We start from the raw sequence: 21026 nt of genomic DNA on the forward strand, positions 1-21026 counted from the left end.
TTCTGTACTAACTCTTTTATCAACATCCCGTATTCCCAGTTTGTTATTTTTGTCTACAGTTTAGCTCCATAGAATATAGAGATGGAGGGAAAAAAAAAAAAGACGGTTCAGTGCATTTCCAGTAAATGTGCCATTGCTTCCTGAAATGCCTTGACAGGCTCTTTTTCCTCTTTAAATACACATAAAACATAAGCCTTTTAGTGGAGGGTGCTGTTAAATTTTCAGACCGTCCAGTGTTTTTGATGGGATTTTTTTATTTCATGATGTACCTGGTCCACAACTGCCTTATGCTCAAAGTCCATTTGGTATGGGCCACGCCTCACTTGCAGACAAGAAGCTACCTCTACTGAGCTCTCTGTTCCTTCTTTGCCAGTTTTCTGAGCTGGGACCAGTTAGAGAAGGCAGCAACTTTCTGCATCCTTGAGTTTCTTTCCCAGAGTGGTTCATACTGGGTCCTGTTCTTCTTGAGTCAACGCACATCAGCAAAGTACCACAGAAAATGAGAAACATCAGAGGGCCTGGATCTTAAAGAGAGCCCTAGTGGACTTAGGATCCAATCCTTTCCATCCCACTAAAATGCATTTCTCTGATAAACTTTTTGGTGCCAAGATCTACCCCCTTTTCAGGTTTGTGACCTCAAGGATGAATGTAGAAAAATATCATGCTTTTATTATGCACAAATAAGAAGAGTTACTTTTTTTTCTTAAAATCATTGATTATCTTTCTTCTTTCAGTTGAGAAATGCAGCAAGAATTAAGGCTCACAGTATCTGCCTGAGAATTGAGACTGCTGATGCACAGCATACTCTTATTTTTCATGCTTAAACTGCTGTAATTCTCTTTTAACTGGTCTTCCCACTAGGCAAATTTAACGCCTTCAAGCTGCACAAAACTATGCAGCTCATCTTCCCATTGGGAGTAAGCCAAATCTACATATTTTTTCTTCGTGGCAGTAAAGTTCTGCAGTGATTTCAAAATGTTATCACTCACATTTTTTAAAGCTCTCTGCGGTCTGTCTCCAGGACCTGCTGATAGCATATTCCCAAAAATTCAAGCAAGAAGAACCTCTTAAGTGTCCTCAGACTTAATCAGAAAGAATTATCAAGGATTCCTCATTTGATGCACAGATACGGGGATATTTTTTAAACCATAGAATATTTGACACTCGATTTCCTCTTTACATTCCACGCTTAGATGAAAGGACTCTTTTATTATTTTTATTTAGCCTTGGGTATTTTAACTTATAAGTGGCCTAACGTATTTTTTAATGTGGTTTGAAATAGACTTTAGAGCTGAGAACCTCTCCATCAACTTTTAGCCAAGATTACATTTTCATACTTTGCTGGGGTTTATAGTGGAGTTGTTGACAAAATCTAACTTGGTAGCACAAATAAACTGCTTACACATTTTCCCCTGCAAAAGTGAATTTGGGGTTTATGAAGACATACCGGATTGAAAACATGAGGAATTCTGTCCTTTCTTTATTCAGAGGAAGGAAAAAACCACAAGCAGTAGCACTGCAGTGTTCCCTCACACTGCCTGAATAATCTGTTTTATCTCTGTTTTGGACTATAGTCCTTTCATAAGAGATTAATTCCACCTCTGTGCCCAGTCTGTCTTTGGCTTCTATGTTGAAGCTTATGTGAAGAATGCCAAATGTAATGATGGGATTTTTTTTGATGGCACAGACATCTGTCAACTAGAAATTAGGCTAGGACCACCATACATTTCACACAGGCCACCCAGAGGTAATAACTCTCAGTTAGTATTGATTTGGAATACATATGAACCCTTGACCTCTGAGATGAGAGTCCTTATACAGAATCCCAACCCACTTAGGGGTCTACTCAATCACTGGTAAAATTAGACAATTTGTCTATTTTTAACCATGATATTGATGTCATATGTAGTATAAGGGCATATTTTATGTGTAAACAGCATATACAAGTGCCTTAGAAATTCTGGAAGCTTTAGCAAAAGTTGGGAGAATTTAGCTGCACCACTACAATCATTACAAAGATGAAACACTACAGCAGGTGAAATGACTGCATTAATGTCTGTCTGTACCGAATGGGAGTATCTTGTTTTAATCAAGTCTGTCTAAATAAGTAAAGATCTGCTTATCCTTATTGATGGATCTGAACCTCTGCAGAAGTCTCCAATGCATTTTCCTCAGTACTGAGGCCAGTAGAAGTCTTTTTCTCTTCTACCTCATTACCTTTTTTCACACTTACACACCACCTCTGTTCCCTCTCTTGCCAGTTGTACTGACAGCTGTTATTAAGGTTACACTACAAGTATAGTTATCGAGACAACCTGGATTAAAACAGTAGAATTTAAGGAAACAGATTAAAAAACAAAACCAAAGATTACTTCTGTGTTGTGACTTAGCTTACATGGGGCAGGTGGGGTGGGATGGTGATGGAATGGGTAATCAATGAGAAAAGAAGGGGGAGGGGCAAAATTTCTGAAATGAAGATTCATTTGCCACTGAAAAAAGATTTTCTTTCAACCTTTGAAAGAAAGAAACATAAATATCTTCCATCTCATTTATGCTGTCTCCCAAGAAAAGTGTGAACCCATCTAGAGCAAATAACGGGGCAAAAAATATGGACAGGTGTTAAGCCTTATGAAATCTGAAAATTCTTTTATTTAAGAATTACTACCTGAGACATTTTTGCATTTCCTAAATGTAATTTTGAAGACAAAGGGAGCTAAATAAAATACATACTAAAAAAAAAAATGCTTTTAGAGAGGCTGGAAAGACCCATTTTACAGTGTTTAAATGTGTTGTTCGAATCTCACTTTTAAACTAGACTATAAAATTATTGTAATTAAAAGAAACACCATGCTGGTAATGTTCAGAAACACTTCAAAACACAATGTTTTGATACCACTAAAAGGATTCATTTACTGCCCCTCCTTCCCATTTTGTCATAATTGACATATTCCCGCAGAGACTGTTTTGCTCAGAGGAAATACCATTTTCTGACAGGAAAAGTTGCAGTCAAAATTTCCTGGCCATCACTAACACTGAAAGAAAAAAAAAAACCTATGAATATTTCACTTGTCTTTTAATTTTCAGTTTACCAGATCTGTCTATTATTATTATTATCATTAATAATAATAATAATAATGTGTTGCCCATAGTTTTTTTAAAGTATTTCATTTAATATTAAACATGTGGTTTGAGAAAAAAAAAGGGCTGCAATTTAATTTAGTTAACTTTGCCTTTCTTTCCAGCCCATTAATGACTTTCACAATGTTGTATTTAGGAGTAATTATTTTAAGTAAGCTACCTGAGCAGCCAGCTTCTTTATTTTTAAATGAGAAATAACACAGCACCAAGTAATATTTTCTGGTATCTCATGTAGAGTTCCCCAGAATGAATTTTTCTTATGCAAATGGGTTAGTTAAGTTTTGGGTTGAGCTCATGTGGTAACACGACCAACGAGACAGGAAGTAACATTCTGTGACACATAATGAGGTAACAGGAAGTCAGATCTTGTCCACAGTTTCTTTCTTTGCTTTATAATTTATAAAAGACACCAGAAAATAATGCTAACTTAATTACAAACTTGCATTAATACAGAGGAGCAGCATTGCATGCATGCACTAACTACTGCACTTGCTTGCTGCTTTGCTGGCTTCCTGGGAATATTACATATTCACAGACTTCTTCATACCCTCTTTGGTCACCTTTCCTATCCTACGAAGAGTCTTCTCATTCCTGGACAGAAAAGGTTATACAGCCATGAGCAAAAACTGATCTTTGACATCGAGTATAAAAGATAATTGCCTCATTTGAGCTGTGAACAACTTGCATTGACTACATATCCGATTAGGGCATTTTAATTAAGGTATGCTGGGCTATTCTCCAGGAAAAAAAAATCAAAATATTTTACAGGCAGGTTAAACAAATTAATTTTAAACTATGCATCACTGTAGGTTCACAAGGCTATTTGAGATACGAGTGGATGAAAGAAATCAGCTGAAGGCATTTCCCCAAGCACTGTGATAGGAGAGGGATGGCACAGATGGGTGATGTACATGTGAAGAAACTTGTGCTTTGAGCTCTCTGGCCTAGCCCTGAGGAAAATCTGAAAGCTCTTCCACAGTCACTTGCCCATGCACATAGGTTCATGCAGCCAGGACCAGTACAGTATTTGTAGTGGTAAATTTTCCATGTGTTGGGCAGAGATCCAGAATAGATGAGGGAAGATTTAGAATCATAAAATCACAGAATGATTTGGGTTGGAAGTGACCTTAAAGATCAACTATATCCACCCCATGTGCTGTGGGCAGGAATATCACCCACAAGATCAAGTTGACTTAAGCCCCAGCCAAAGTGAGAGGACTGCCACATTCTGGTCACAAAATCAGAAAATACTGATTGTGATGGTGGGGAAAAGGAAGATAGAATGACATTATGGGAACTGTTTCCTTTGAAAAGAGGTACAAACAAATTGAAATGTTCCATTTTCGTACTGCTTGGTCTTGAGCGTGGAAGTTACTGTTCTCCTTCCAGATCTAAGTAAACTAAAGCTATATATTATTTCAATATCATGGGGTTTATTTTCCAGAATATGTTTATTATTAACAGGTTGTTCTATACTTATGTTACAATGGAGTGTTTCATCTTTTCCTTGCAGGGAACAGTCTTTGGTTTGCCCAAATAGTGTCCAGAATCTGGTTGTTTTTCTGTGGTATCTAAAATCATCTGAAATAACTCTGCACTATTTGGTCTAATATGAGAGAGTAACTTGGATAAAGAAAAACCCCAGGCACCTTAAGTGTAAGCGAGGGTTCAGAGGTATATGGTGAAGTAATAAGAGAAAAAAGAAAGTACAATGACATTGCTGTCATGAAGCATAGAGATCTCTAGGCTAGCAATAAACTTAAGCTGGTTATTCCACTTAATATGCCTAACATTACTGCCAGACTCAGTGTGGCCTAGGTGGACACAACTAGGGGTCATAGTGGTTGGAGCTTATCTGCAATATGAATAATCTCTCTTTAGACCATTCACAGAATTCATAGGTACTGGACAGAGGGAAAACATTTTTTTCTCTTCAGACGACACCTCCAAATCTGATGGTCTGTCAATTTTTCAAAGATTGTTAGGACTGCTAGTACTGCCAATCAGCATAGTTTAATATATCAGTAAGCTCTAACCTTTCTCCTCACCTCCTGAGGCTATTTGACTGTATATATTTTTTTCACTTTAGCTCTTTGCACCAGACCCATGTTGATAGAATGACATAGGAAAGATTTAAGGCACATAAATGTAGAATCATAGGTGGGACCTTTACTCCAACTCCCCTGCAATGAGCAGAGACACCTACAGTGAAATCAGGTTGCTCAGAGCCCCATCCAGCCTGACCTTGTGTCTCCAGGGATGGGGATTTCAACACCTCTCCAAGCAACCTGTTCCAGTGCCTCACCATCCATACTGTAAAAAACTTCTTCCTTGTATCCAATTTAAATCTCCCCTCTTTCAGTTTGAAACCATTTCCCCATGTCCTGTCACAACAGATCCTGCTAAAGACTCTGTCCCCTTCTTTCTTATAAACTTGAAGATGAGATTAGTTTTCCCAATGGCCTTTAAATAGTAGGCATAAATAAGGAGAATAGGTATCTATCTGATTTGGGGATGCAATCAAGAACTGCAATGTCAAATCAGACATTCAAATCCTAACATTTGCTTCTATATCTCACTGTGCCTGCATAATTGAGGTCCATTTTAAAACCTGCTTCAGGAAGTAGAGTAATAATGAAAATACATCAGAAATTTATTGTAATATTTTTTGCTCATTTAAAAAAACACTTTTCAGTAGATCTGTCTGTAAATGCCTTCTAAGTAATACAGACATTTTAGGCTGATTAGCTCCAGGAAGGCTGCTGATAAACAAAATCCTGACTCTTAGGATATGTAACTTGTACCAGTATAGGCAAAGACTCACGTATTCTTTCTTTTCTCAAAATGTCAGGAATCTGTGGGGGTACAATCTGTGGCTTTTGTAGACAATGACTGAAGGAGAGCTCTACACTGATATGTATTCTAGAGCCCTTTTCAGAAATATTCCCAGAAGACTTCTTATCTACCTATAAAAAATAGGATTTGGTTCAATGAGACTAGTGTTTTTATCAGCTTTCTTTACTCATTCAATTACTCCTCTTAAGAGCTGCAATTCATGATACTTGCATTATAATAGTACATGTATAGCTTTTCATATAGAAGTTATTCAGCAAACCTTACTCAAAATCTTGTGTCTTGGTTTTATGTGTTACCTATATTTTCTTTCATGCCAGATCCAAATGTGATTTGTCATCTAGCCACAGGATTCACTTAAATTCTTAGAACATGGAGAGACACCCTTCCCTAATACAAAAACTTGGGTGATGTCCAGCTTCCCAAAACACTGAAGGGTATTCAGGTAAACTTGGAAAAGCCCAAGCCCTCTTACAATCTTCTGTTTTAAAGAATTATCCGGTTACTAAAGGGAAATGTCTGCAGACAACTTTCTTTGAAGATTATGCTATGGAGCAACAAGCATAATATTGATAGCTGACTGATTTATGTAGCGCCATTTCCTCGCTTCCGAGTGCTTCATTGATTTCAGATTACAGAACGCACTGCATTCTTTACCAAAAATGCAGCCCTCTCTGGAGAGAAAACTGGTCCACAGGGCACCAGAAGAAAAGATGCTGAGGAAGGAAACTGGGGGGGAATATGAGGGCATGAGATTATTTGTCTGTTGGGAGCTCAAGTGTGGCTGACACCAGCCCTGAGCAAAACCAGCAACAAACGGGAGTCAAGTCAAGTCATGGAGGGATGGAGCCGTGCACTCATTTTGCCTAGTGCCCAACACTGGATTCCAGCATGTCTCTCAGTCCTGTACATCTCTTACCAAAGGGCTGGTGAGGGAAACTTCCTGAAACTGCCTTGTCCCTTCTTTTGCACTGCAGAACAAAATGAAATAAAGCTTGTAACCCTGCAGTTAGTAACTTTACTTCAGATTTTGTCCTATTTTCATCTTGCATCCAATAAATAATATTCAAAGAGAGAATTAGTATTAATTTTCTACTGTTATCAGTTTACTTAATGAATGACTGAAATTCTGCTATGGAGAAATATCAGGTAAACAGGATCCTGCTCAGCATTAACTCTCACTCTGTAATTCACCACCGTAGTGAGAATGGCAGAGCTTTCACATTAAAAACACATGATAATGCTGTAATTTCACATAGGAGACAAATGGGCATAAAATCATGTCACAGGCAAGAAAGATAGAAAACACAAAAGACTTGATGACAAATATTCTTGAGAACAAGGGTGAATTGGAAGAAGAAACTTCAGAAGGCTTTCAGACATTATTCCCCTGCATCATGTTCTTCCTCAGGTTTTCTCAAATTTAGTAAAACCAGGAAAATGCTATCATTTAGAAAGTGACACTGATAATTTTAATAGAGCATCTATTTAAGACACTATTTTGCTTTGCAGCACTGGTGAGGGTACACCTCAAGCAGTGCGTTCAGTTTTGGAGCCCACACTACAAGAAAGACATCGAGGCCCTGGAGCATGTCCAGAGAAGGACAACAAAGCTGGTGAGGGATCTGGAGCACAAGTCTTATGGGGAACAGCTGAGGGAACTGGGATTGTTCAGTCTGGAGAACAGGAAGCTCAGGGGAGACCTTATTGCTCTCTACAACTCCTGAAAGGAGGTTGTGGTGAGGTGGGTGTCAGCCTCTTCGCTCTGGTGAGGGTGATAAGACAAGGGGTAATGGCCTCAAGTTGCACCAGGGGGAGGTTCAGTTTGGATATTAGGAAACATTTATCCTCAGAGAGAGTAGTGAGGTGCTGGCACAGGCTGCCTAGGGAAGTGATGGAATCACTAATCCCTGGAGGTGTTTAAGAACTGTGTGGATGAGGCACTGAGGGACATGGTTAGTGATCATGGTGGGGATGGGTTGGTGGTTGGACTAGATGGTCTTAGCAGTCTCTTCCAACGTTAATGTTTCTGTGGTCTGTGTTTCTTTTTGTAGCAAATAATCATTAGCTTTTGACAAAGTGTTGTGGGAGAATATCAGACCACCTGCCTGCCCTTACCATACTTGCTCAGCTTGAACCAGACAGCCCAAAGTTACTAATAACAGCTAACGAATGGCTTCGCGTTAATTTTTGTCGTATGTATCAGAAGAGGAGATGATCAAAATAAATATATAGTGTATATATTTATTAGAAGCTTTCTATGCATGTGTGTGTACGCATGTATGCATGCCTTTCTAAAACAGGTTTGAATTTTGGCATACTTGTAGGCCAGGAAGTGAAAAAGGAAACTGAAAAAGATATAATTTACTTTTGTTAGCTATGGTATTTATTCAACTGTTGGCTGATTTATGGAGATAATTCAATAAGGATGTTAAAAAAAGTAAAAATCAATGCCTGCATTTTGTGCCTGAATAAAGAAAAGGCAGTGACAAATAATCACATACTGATTTGCAGGGGAAAAAAAACAAAACCCAAAAATCCAGATACTGCAGAAAAGTAGCCTAAGTTGGAACGATCCAGACCTCTATTTTCTCTTAGAATGTACAACAAAAAAACATTTAGAACAGCATTGTACTGTGCTATAATTAATATGAGACCAAGCAAAGCCAATATTGCACTTGTTTCAATATTGGATTTCTTTTTATGGAACATAATTAAGAGGTCCCATCTTATGCACAACACTCTTCACTCTACGTGTTTGTCTAAGATCAGTAAGATGATCTCCACCAATGCTTGTATCACTTTTTCTCTGTTTTGAGTATTTCTGGCAAATGACATTTTGTTTGCAACACCCATCGTACTGTGAGAGAAACAAGAGGTAGGAGAAAGCTCTAATTCTACCTCATCTCAAATCCTGTGGGTGTAAATTGCATGGCAAATGAGTCAAATATGGCTGTGACTTGGCAAATGTAGCAGTATCTTTCAAACTGCAGGAACAAGAATGATAATTATTCTGTTTTTTCTTTATCTATGGACAATGTTCACAAACAATTGCCTTAATTTACCGTAGTAGAAGGTGCAACAACTGTGCCTTTCTGTAGCAGAAGGCACAAATACCTTTCTGGCTGTAATTATTTGTAAAAGGACAAAATGTCCAAAACCCATCATTTGCAGGGATCAGAGCAGTCTGCATTACCCCAAGCAGTTACATTTAAAGAATAAAAATAGAAAAAGTGACGTAGTACAGAAGTTCTACTAAGGAAGGATGACTATTTTTACTGTATTAGACAGCAGTTGTTTAGGCTTCCATCCTCATCGTTCTGACTGCTGATGTATGTATGCTGCTGCACATGCTTTAGTCCTTTCAGGCTCAAAGAGACTTGCTCAGAAGGTACAAATAAATCTACTGAAGAGCTTCGGTACTGAAACTCCAGAGCCTACTTGGTAAAACACATGGGCTTAAATTGCAAAAAGAGAGATTAAAGTTAGATGCTTTGAAAACATTCCAAGCTGCAAGGATAGGAACTGGTTTTTATGGAGGAAGAACTGTCAGCACTGGAGGTTTTCAAGAGGATGTCAGGCAGACTTCTGCCAGGCGTGAATGAGGCTCTTGTCTCAAGATGGACAGACGTACAAGAGAACTTCGGGCTTCTTTCGGTCCAATTTTCTGCAATTCTCCTGCAGTAAAGCAGGAACGTCAACAGGAAAAAAATCACACATAAGGCTGATAAACATTAAGGAGAAATATCTCGCAGGAGTTCATTATGTACCTCACTAACCACTTTAATTATGCATTAATTTATTATTGATGAAAAAATCAGTATTATATCTCAGCATCTTTTCTGACAGAGAGGGCTATATAAAATGCCTCCAAGCCTAAAATAAATGGTATAGCTAGTGCTTTTTTTTTTTTTTCCTCGGCAAAGATAAAGCATCTCATCTTTATCAATTAAAGAACCAGGGAAGTCTTTGAAAAGAGGACTTGTTTGCTTAAAGTACGTGAAGGTCATATTCACCCTGTAATACATGATGAAGAGTAGTCATTTGTTATTTTTAAGCAGGCTGTCATTTAGCCATTATGAAGATGAATAACATTTGTTATTACCTAATAATCCCCCTGCTGATTGCAGAAGAAAGACACTTGAAGACACCTTACGTGCCTTGCTTAGGTTTTGTAGATTATTAATGTATTTTGATTAAACTTTGTAAACACAAAATTACAATCCCAGTTCTCTGGATACAGTGACTGACATGTAATGCAAGAGACAAGAACATGTCCAGTCCCTTGCATTTTGTTCCACATATGTTATTGGCCGAATACTCATGTAACACGGTGAAATCAAAGTTCATTTTTTAATATCAAACAGATTGTCAATGGATCATATGCTGCTCTATTAAGGTTAGTTTTTGGATGCCTGCCTTCCTGAAGAGAGTTAATGAAGCTATAAGTTACCTGTGTGGCTTCATTTGGAGTCAAGCCTAATTATCTGGATCATGGCCACATTTTGGAAAGTCCGAGCCTCATTTCCAAAGCAGATGGAGTCACTCAGGAATGACTTCATTTGTATTAATTTGTTACACTGTCTTCTGCTATTCGTCTCAGAGAACGTTTCTGCCTTTGCAGTCTAGCAGAAACAGAATTTAGAAGTTTCAATTTGGGAATTTTTGGGTTTTCTTTTAAATAAATCTGTTATCTTCCTTTGCAATTACCAATGGTGAAGTTCAAAGACAATTAAGCAGAGTTCAATCCACGGCTGTCAGATGCTGCAAGACAATGATTATGTCATTGAAGATTTATGGGGCTTTCACTTCTTGGAACAAGTGAAGTGACCAAAAGAGCAACTCAACAGCTTAATCAAGATAACCTATAGAACAGTTCTGACTGGGCTCATAAGTGGAAGGTTTTGACGTCAAGTATACTGTAGCAAAAAATCAAAAGAGAAATTAAAAAGAGACTTGGTTAAGGGCTTGGGAAAGAGGGTAGTTTTCCTGACATTTTAATATATTTGTCTAAGAGAGAGATCACATTACTCCAGTAGGGAAATTATACCGCAATTTCTGATTTGATACAGTTGTTTATGCACTGAGCAATGGAATTAAATGAAGTAGAGATTCTGTGACTTCAAAGTCATAGCAGTGCATTTCTAAGGTTAGGAGCATAATGCAGACTAAAGCCTGGGGAGTTTAAAGGTGCTGGAGGCGCAATTACTGTGCTATATCATAGCTGACGTAGCCTGGCCTGTCCCCTTACTAAATGAGGGCAATACTCAGCACTGTTCATCCTCAGGATATTTTACCAATAAGTATTACTATTACCATTTTGTACAATTTTAAAAGAGCAAAAGGAACAAGGACAAATGAAAGCAGAGTGTCAGAGGGGAACATGAAGATCATGCTTTTAACACACCACCTCAGTCTAATCAAATTATGTAGGTCTTTCTGAAGGTAATGACTCCTATTTATTTGCACAGAAATTACAACAGATACGAAGAATACAGTAACACTGTTTGATAGAGCAGATTCTCAGATACAAAACACTGTTTTCCCACAGAGTCACCATCATTAGCTCTGTGTTTTCACTGGTGATGAAAAAGAGCCTGCATGCCACACTTGTAAATATCTACACCAGCAAAGATGACCCACTGGCAATGCCACCACAGCTGAAATGTACCACTCACCAACTCACTGTGCTCACATCCTCTGTTTGGTCTCCATAAATGTTCAGCAAGTGTCAGTGAATGTAAATGGGTGCCATTTTTTCCATGTGGAGGAATCCAACGACACACCTTTGTTTCATACACACTTCCACATCAGACACCATTCTGTCAGACTGCCCCCCTGCTGCCATCTGTCACACAGCAACAAAATGCAATGGAATATTGGTGGGAAGGTTTGACCTTTACTAGCATGTCACCAGCATCCCCCTCTGATATAGTGGGCCAACATACTAAAATAGGAGGCAGTACTTTCGGTTAAGCCTTTGGCTTATCTGCCAATTATTTTCTGCAGAGAGCACAACTGCTAGTCTACTTTCCATACGCTTAGAAGGCCAGCAGGTAGATTTGTATTTTAAATTGCAGACAAATCTTTCATTTTGGGTTTCTCTCACCCCGGTATTGCAGAAATTTTTAGTGACTGTTTGTGATTGAGCCCTCAGTGGTACCTGGGATGGTCCTAGGTGACAACAGGCTGCTCTAACCAGCTCAGGGGTGATTCACACCAGGTGCTCTGTGTGATGCTGCAGGGTCACGCTGGTGAAGGAGAAACTCACCGAAGCAAAAAGGCAAATGTCCAAGGCTTCTGAGTTTGTCACTTCCAGATTCTGTTTTTGCCCCCCTGGGAACAGGTGGAAGGGTGGCAGGACTAAGCCTGCCCTGAGCATACTCCATTGCATAGCACTGATACCTGGGGAAAGGAAAGTTAGAAGGAGAGGAAGAACATCCTCTTCATCAGGAGGAATGATAGTAGAAAGAAAAGATAAGGTTTCTCACAGAAGGCTAAAAGTTTCACTGATTAAAATGTACACTCTGACTATGACATAGTAATATGAAGCAAAAGAGGCCTGAGGTAGGATTCAGAAAGATGAAGTCATGGGTGGGAAGAGGCAAGAGGAACTTGCAGGGAAATTAAGCCCCAAAGTTGTAGCAGGCTCATTCCTGTCTCCAGGAAAGGTCAGTTGTCATTTCTACTCCCTTATATCATAAACATCCTGTGCCTATTGGCACCAAGCACCTCCTGCAGGTTTTTAATCACACAGAAACAGAGTTACAAGCCTCCAGCTCTTTGTGTTTGCACATCAGTAATAATATTCATGTCTCCTGACTATCAAAGCAACAAGCGCAGGGCATTCCTTTGGTCTGGCATCTTCTTTCTGAAATGAAATATTAAAGCTTTGATTTCCATAGGAAGAAAAAATCAACCATATGTCTTTTCCTGTTTCTGACACTATTAATTACACGCACACATTTCAAATTGTTGACTATTGCAAATACGAGGAGTAACTCATTTCTAAGTGTTCGGAAGTACCCTACTATGTTGGAGAACAGAAAAAAAGTTTCTGTCCTAAGCAGCAGTCAGGCCAAACAGCAGAAAATGCTAATGCATCTCAATTCATTATTTCTTCTGTATGTGCCAATAAAGGCCAGATTCCTCGGCTGAAGTCAGAAGGCAAAATGCTGTGGGTTTTTATTTTTATTTTTTGCCTGGTCCTAAAACCTAATTTAAGTATGTGGAAGTAGCAAAAGAAACAAAGGAAATGTTAGGTGACTAAATGGGGAAATGATTGCTGCAAGAAAAAGATAATTCATCCACACGGCTCTTAAAAATATCAGAACTGTAGCAATGCATGCTGTTCTGAAATATTCCTGGTCCATCCATTGGAAGGAAGTGGATGTCAATAGAAACAAATCCAAGATGAAATTATGGTAAGCTCCATTTTGAGTGCCTGAATGAGACTCACCCAGTATAAGAAGTTAGATATGACCTTCTTCAAAGAAACGAAGCTTACCTTTTAAAGTACCAGAATTTATTTTGTGTTCTTTAGGGTCACTTTCTTAGTGTTCTTTTTTATTTTATGAATCAATATGTTGAAGGCTCAGACACTTTCCAAAGGACATCAACTTCATTTTACTGAGTACTATACAACCTAGGACACTGCTTATACTATATAGCCGCTACTTATTTATAGGCTGGGATCTTGATCCTGCAAAGGATTTAGAGAAGTATTTTTGCCATGTGAATAGACCCCCTGGCTGGGGGACTGACATCCAAATAAACACAAGGTGATTTCTGAATATACTTGAGTATGCTTGATTCTGGGATTAATAGAAAAAGACGACAGTAATGTGAAGGCACAAGTTTCATCAGGTTTTAGTGAAGTTAAGATGTTGCTTTGTTTTTAAATAGATCACAACAGTTTCATAGTGGGAGAAATAAGATTGAACAATTAGAACACGTCTGCTTTCAAAATGAGTCAGAGATTTCTTAAATACTAGGCTTATATCCCAGCCTTAGGATAGCCAGACACATGAAACTTATTTTTGCATTTCAGAGTTCCTCAATAACTACGAAGCGGTCAATCAGTTTCTGAATTGGAACTTCAAAATTGTTTGCACATAAATTACCTCAGAGCTTTTCAGCACAAAGAAAAATGTTTGCTTTGCAATGGAAAGTTTCTTGTCTCTCTTCCAATATTTCAGAGCCAAAAAACGTGTAAATGAATGAGCAAATTGACCATTTATAGTATAATCTGTTTCAATGTTTTATTAATAATATATTCCAGTTATTGGTTAAAAATGTCCCCCATTTAAAATATAACATATTTTATGTTGACGGTCAGCCAAATGTAAAAAGAATTTCAAAATGGTCAAAACCAACCCAAATATTTCACAACATTAAAACAAAATTATTTTTTTAATGGTTATTAGAATTATCAGTGATAGATATTGTCATTTTTTTGAGATTTTACAGAGATTTGTGAGAATAGGCATTTTCTCAGAACAGAACTGCCTTGGTTCAACCTGCAGGATGCTGGGAAAAGCAGGTGTCTATTTCTTGTGGACATAAAATGATTTGAAACCTTTTCTTTTCCAAATGAATAATGGAACACAGTCCTTGATGGGCATGACAGCAAATCTTATTAGCTAACACTTTTTATTTGGAGACAAAAATAATCTAATCTGAACCTAGATGGTAGGAGTTCCTTGTAGTACACTTTCTTCAAGATTTTCAAAGCAGAATTGAGGAATGTGGATCAGGTAACAGGAGAGTGGGAGTAAATCTTTCATAAAAGTGATGTCTGGTGTCAAGGAAGACTGAGGATGGTAGTATCTCAGCTATCATATTAAACTGTAATCCTGAACCCCTCATATTGCCACACTGGTTGTGTATTGCTTTTAAAGGAGGTTTTGCCTATTGGCCTGATGTGAGGAAGATGGAGTTTGGAGAACTCTTTTTTTCTACAGCTGTAAAACTGTTTGGATTTTTTTTTTTTTTTTAAAGCACTTGACTACTTGACTACTTTTGTATTTCCAGAATGAGTACAGACATAACTTGTATTTAGGACTTGCTAACTGGTTTATTGCAGCTCTTTATTCAAGGCTTTGTGTTCCTTCTGGCGTGAGCACATAAACACTTGTTCAATGTTTGTCACAACTGAAGTAGTAAGAAGAAAAAGAGTAAGAAGAGGGAAGGTGGCACGACCTTCCTAAAGCTTATAGGTTGATGCTGAAGTAAAAGCTTCCTTCTTCACTACAGCTGGATTACAGGTAGTTTTCCTCCTGCTGGTGATAATTCCAGCTGCCTTTCTGCATCTACTCCAGTCTATGCCAGGGGAGATCTCCTTCACCTTCTGTGGCAAATGCCAGATTAGCTCTTGGTGCATGGAGATGTTCTGAATGGACAACAATCTCCTGCAAGGTCTAGGTGGGAATAATAAGCTTGTCATTTTTATCTTTTTTCCTTTACAAATCAGTCACAAAGACAAACTTATATCTGGATCCCCATAATCACAAGTAACTTCAGAACATATAAACTCTGTGTTTTCTTCAGGCATGACAAAAGTGAGCTATTTCCATATGGAAGGCACGTATCCATCTAAGCATAGTGTTGAGTCCAACTCTAGTGAGCAAATTGAGATCCAGTATATTGTTAACACTGTTACATGGGTTTTTAACTGACTTGGAGTACAGATGAACACTTTCAGCTTTAGGTGTCTGAGTTACTTCTGAAAATACGTTCTTAGTTCTTACATGATTTTGAAAATGGAACCCATTATGTTCATTGTGCATACTGAAAATGGGCAGAAAAAAATATTCTGAGTTAAAATATGTGTGTGCAATTGCCCTGTTCACGGTTTCTATCTCAACTACGCATGAAAATCTCTGAAAGTGCAGACAATCTTCTGAATCTAAGATTTTGCTTTGCTACTTTTATATTCGCGAAGTTTTGGAGATCTGTTTCTGCAGCACATGGATAATGTCACAATTTTGGTACACTTGCTGAGGTGACTAGTTACTTTACTGTCACATTTGCAGAAAACCAATGTAGGACAGACACATTTTAATTTTTTACTTATCCGCTCATCTCAAAATTTAGTGAAGAAAAAAACTCATTGGGATATAACTTGAGAAGTTACTCCAGGAAAAAAGAAATTGATTCCCTTAATTTTGTCTGAAATTAGTATTCCATAGAAAACAAAGACAGAGAATATGTGTTAAATAGCCTCTTTAGCTGTTTGCTTCTGTTTTTGGTGGGATTTTTTGTTGTTTTTTTGTTTTGTTTTGTTTTAATTGTACAGCTCTTTCTTACATGTTATATTACCAGAGGACAAAAAACACACCACATTCAAGGAATATTGCTTGATTTATATACATAATGTAGTTGTACACAATTCACGTATATTATTATAGCAGAAGCTGCAGGAGTAGTCTAGTGTGGTATTATATGGCAAGGCCCTTCCAAATAACTAGGGAATAACATAGAAAACTGCTCATTCATACTTATTTGGCAGTTCTTTGTTCATCTTTCTTCATGCTATTTTTGCGCACAAAGCTACCTGGGCATTAATGATGAATGGGGATTAAACCGATTTTGTACAGGAACTTTTTGGGCATATCCTAATTGCTTAAGGATGCAGAATAGTGCTGCGATAGCTCCAAGTGCCAAGTGTTGTATTTACTGTGGGAGCACTCCATAAATACACAGTAGTTTGTCAGTGCAACACTACACATCTCTTTCCTAAAAGTGCTTACAAGATTATTTGTTCTCCTGTGTTGTTATCAAGTATGGTACAATCGTTTGCATGATTCCACATAACTTACATGAAGCCAAGAAACAGAAAAAAAGTCTGTAGTCTATAAAGACAAGAAATATAGCTATCACACCAGGTTAAATCTCTCCCATTCAATCTCCTGTCTCAGACAATGCCCAGTAGTTGATGTTTCAGGAGGAGGTATGAGGGTACGAGGGTATGTGTGGCTTAACATGCTCACAGCTAGGCTTGCTTCCTACCTACCTGTCTTGGCGTGAAGTTGGCACATGCCCTGAAGCATGAGATTGTATTCCCCTAATTTAATGTTATTCTATCTAATATTGGATTATCAGTTGTTAAAACCTCAGGGGAAATTTTGGTTTACAGAACTCTACTGCAAATAGCTGACTTGGTTCAGCAAATATTAGGCACTGCAGTAAGTAAATGGTGTTTGGGATTCTGTCAGGCAAACTCTGGCAAATGGAGCTGCGGTGGCTTGCAGGGTTATTACCCAGACTGCTGAGGGCTCCTGCTCTCCTGCTGCATTGGATGCATACTGGTGTTCCAGATGCATCCCTTCACTGGTTTCTAAGCACAAACCTCACTAAAAAAATCCTAGGCTTTTGAGCAGTTAGGCTATAATTTATGTGAAGCCGTCTGCTGACTTCTTCACCAGGCATGAAACGTGTCATGGGAAAAGGGTGGGAAGCAGGAGGGTAACTTCTCACGCTACCTACTGGAGCTTGCCTTTAGGAACTCTGAAGCTTCTGTAACTCAGTGCGCTTAACAAGGAAGATCCCAGCCTCAAAATCCAATTTCAGATAATCATTAGAGTTTTCAAGCCACAATATCACAGCAAAAGACTTACAATTTGTGGCCACTGTATTGCCTGTGTGGATTAGAAGCGGGAATGACTGTTCTTATGTATACACTCTGGCAAGGTATGGAAGGACAGAAATAGGAATAGCCATGAAAAATTTTTACAGGCCTATTCTTTGGCCAAACACTGCCTGACCCAATTGTGTTTCCCACATGTGCAAGTTGGTGCACCTCGCTGCTCTTTTATTTCCTACCTACACCCATCTCTTTTTTTTTTTTTTTTAATTTAAATCTAGGAAATCCAGCATTTACATAGATAATAAATACTACTTCTACCTATTTTACAGATCTTTAGCTCCTTTTCATGTCCCATGAGTACTGGTAATGTTATTGACAGAGATGCACATAAAATATTCTAGGTGTACTCTACCAGTAGTCTAGGTTGGAATTTTCTCCTGCTGGTTATTGTATGTAGACTGTCTGACAAGCAGGTGCTAACCACCTGAAAGCCATACTGACCATAATATAAATAAAAGATACTGGTTATTTTTCCCATCAACTAGCGGCAGGCATCTTCTGGATTTGCTTCTTATAGAGGAAGGTGAATCTCAAGACCCCATTCTGTTGGAGCTACAGATGTCAACGTGCCAAACCATCCCATAGCATAGTAGTGATGGTTAGGCTGTCTATGGTTACTTCTCATATTTTATGAGTGGTTTCCTTGATTTGGGTTTAAGGAATTCTGCAATATGGGAAGTAAAATAGGTGTCCCTGTAGAAAACAATATCTATAAGTCTCCGCTTTGTAGTGCTCAGAAGTATATTATTGGCACTGTAGAGAGCATGTGGAAGATATACCCTTCCTTGGGTAACTTACAACTTCACCGGAGAGCAGAAAAAATAAATACTGGTAAAAGAAGAGGTAGAATACAAGAGGAAGGATGCAGTCTAGATAGACAGATAGATAAATATTTCATAACATAAGCGTAGGCTGGAACTGCTCCTGCTATCAGCTGGTGGAGATTTATAGATAAGATTATGAAACCATAGGAAATACCTTACTGGGACAGATCAATGGTCCATTTAGCCCAGGATTCTGCTCCAGCTGAGGGAATGCATGATGCTATTTAGAGAAAAGGACACCAAGCTTGGCCACACTCTCCAGTCTATATAAAACCACAGGGGACAACAGCATGCCTCTAACCTGACCTACATGACATGAAACTGCAGAGCTTCACTGAATTAATTTCTCTTTGAACTAGAAGAAGACGTCACATACTTCTCTGACACTTTGCCACTTAACACCAGCTGTGGATTTACCCAGAGATCTTTGTGGCTTTGTTTTCCTGTTTTTTAATGTGTTTGAAATGTTAATAGGCTCCTTTTCTTTTTTTATTTTAATAAGTCATCATCAGCAGCACTTTTTTTCCCCCTTACTTCGCTAGCTTTCACATCCCAGCAGCAGAAAGAACAGAAAGATCTACCACAAAACTTCATGTGTCAAATGACAGAGGCTGAGTTGGAAAAGTTTTGGGAGATGGAAGTGCATATCTCCCCCACATTTTGAACATTTTCTGTTTACAACCCAATGCACATCACACGCCTACTACTGTAATGTAAAGTCATTCTTATCCGTCAGCTTGGAGGACTGGTGCTTCACCCATGCTTCTGTAGACCCAGCTTTTCATAGAATCATAGAATGGCTTGAGCTGGAAGGGACCTTGCAGCCTACCCAGTCCCAACTCCCTACCATGGGCAGAACTGTCACCACCAGCTCAGGCTGCCCAGAGCCCCATCGAACCTGGCCTTGAGCGCCTCCAGGGATGGGGCACCTCAGCTCCTTGGGACAGCTGTGCCAGGGCCTCACTGCCCTCCGAGTGAAGAATTTCCTCCTAACATCTCACCTCAATCTTCCTTCTTTTAGTTTAAAGCCATTCTCCCTTGTACTATCACTATCAGGCCGTGCAAATAGTTGATTCCCCTGAAATACAACTTGCATTTCAGTTTTTGAGTCTGTGAGTGTGTCTGTGCTTGTGTGCCTATATTTGTTTCCTGTTTCTTTTAATGAGAGTCTTATGCCAATAGATACTTAAATACTTACATTATTGTTTTGCCAACACGTAATGTTACATCTAAAGGGCAGCTTTCTGCCTTTACCAATCCCACAAGAAAGGGCTGTGCATTTGTTAAACCACTCTGAGAATGCGTGCCAGCAATGTAACCAGTCTGATGTAACCTGGCTTAGCTCCGTGGAGGTAAATGAAGCCTGCTGAATAACGGCAGCTGAGGCACTGCAGACAGAGCGAATGAAGCGTTACACACAAATGCACAGTGCACAGAGGCATTGCAATCCCATACAAAAGGGTAATAAACATCTGCAAGGGTTTTCTGCAGATATTTGTGATTATCTCCTGGAAACTTCTTTGCCCTGCAGAACTTGTCTAAGTTTCCTCTCTGTCTTTTCTGGTTTTGTGCTCCCACACAGATGCTAGACAAAAAGAAGGCCGTTCTAAACAGAACCCCTCATCAAACTGTAAGGCAAGTGAAAGGTAATGCAACCTTTGCTCTCTTGGCAACTGGCTTATACAGCTACACAGCATAAACCTTTCAGGAACTGTTATTTTGCCCCCAATAAAGTAAATCATCTGACATGAGGTACCGCTATAATATTTCAGCTCTGTCATGATTTACTAGATGAAAACTCGAAATATTTATAGTCTCCTTGATGGGTTTGCATTTCTTTTTTTTTTGATGCTAGAGGAAAAGATTCCAGTGAATAATATAACTTAAACTACTGTTCAGATATATCTGTGTATGATTGCCCAGAGTTTCCGATGTTCTTTGCATTTTGCATAGAGGCTTTGATTTACACTTCGACATCAAGGGATATATTTCCAAATTGTGCAGAATGTGAGGTTCACTGTTGTTATATTTTTACTCTGCAGATTTTCAGCATGTTTACCATAAAAACGTCTACAGATTCATTTTAATTATGCAAGTGTGGAAGTGCTCAGAGGCCAAGCGATACGTGTTATGATTTGCACATCAAACTGTCAGTGCTTCCTGTCTATGGAACAACCACTCACATACTTTGCGCAGACACCTGAATAACTTCCCAGTGAGTGATCAGAGCCCTTTGCCCATGCATGACCATGGCAGATAGAGGGAGAGGAGCTGCTGTGTGGAGCACCCCACTGATGTGCTCCTTCCTCTGCCATGCAGAGCATCCCAAGGCCCATTGGGCACATGCAGCTGATGAAAGCCAAGGCTCCCATACCAAAGTGCCTTCCTATGGCTCAGCCAACCTAGACTACCTTTCTTCTTTCTTTCCTAGGCAGTTTTCTTAAAGATGTATGTGTATATGGGGTAGCCACATTTCTTTTTTTTTTGGTCTTATTTTACAAGGTAGCAACACTCGCATGAAGGAAGTCCTGCTATTAATTTAGCAGTTTGTGTCATCCCTGTAT

This window comes from Gallus gallus, chromosome 2, assembly GCF_016699485.2.
Source record: "Gallus gallus isolate bGalGal1 chromosome 2, bGalGal1.mat.broiler.GRCg7b, whole genome shotgun sequence".
Classification (NCBI taxonomy): domain Eukaryota; kingdom Metazoa; phylum Chordata; class Aves; order Galliformes; family Phasianidae; genus Gallus; species Gallus gallus.